Source organism: Bison bison, unplaced genomic scaffold (genome assembly GCF_000754665.1).
Source record: "Bison bison bison isolate TAMUID 2011002044 unplaced genomic scaffold, Bison_UMD1.0 scf7180017864375, whole genome shotgun sequence".
Classification (NCBI taxonomy): domain Eukaryota; kingdom Metazoa; phylum Chordata; class Mammalia; order Artiodactyla; family Bovidae; genus Bison; species Bison bison.
The window spans coordinates 387330-388017 of NW_011494947.1; the positions used below are offsets into that span (position 1 = coordinate 387330).

Here is a 688-nt window from a genome sequence, read left to right on the forward strand (position 1 = left end):
TGGCGGGACAGTCCGTCCACCCCCGTCCTCCTGCCTCTTACAGAGAGAAAGAAGCATCCTCAGTACCGTGCAGGGGCTTAGGAAGCCGAAACGGCAGAACGTTTCTTGCTCCCCTTTCTCCCTTGGGGGGCGTGGATCAGCCAGGCCATGCCTCCCGTGGGGAGGGGGCCCTGAGCTCCAAGAGGGCGGGGACAGCGGCCCTGCCTCTTTGATGCTGTCCCTGTGGATGCGCCCACAGAGCAGGCCGCGGCTCCTCCCCGCCCTGGAGCTCCAACACCCCCACTTCTGGGGAGGGCAGGAGGGGCCAAGAAATCTATTTTGTTAAGAAACATAAACGAAAATGTATGATTTCCAGGGTGAACAGCCCTATCAGCAGATAAGGTTTCCGCAGCCCTGCGATAGTAGAGGTGGGTGAAGTAAAGGGAAATTGCATCCGACAGCCCCCGGGACAGAGGAGACTGCGCCGGGGGCGAGGGGTGGGCAGACATCACCCTCCCCGGTCAGTCCTGCCGTCACCCTCTGAGCCGTCCGTGCCTCCACCCTCTGCCCGTCGTCCAGGAAAGACTCAGAAGGGAGAGCACAGGCTTACGCCTTTATTGCTGAAGGAGGAGCGGCCCCGAGCAGGAGGCCCCAGGAGGGGCCTGGAGGGGCCTGGGTCCCAGGAGGGGTGACTGTGGTCCCGGTTCCT

General features: G+C 62.6%; 1 protein-coding gene across 1 annotated transcript in view; it reads right to left on the reverse strand.

The window, feature by feature from the left end:
- The window catches only part of LOC105000867, a 5994-nt gene that overhangs the window by 532 nt on the left and 4774 nt on the right, over window positions 1–688 (reverse strand). The gene's annotated exons all lie outside the window — the stretch shown is intronic.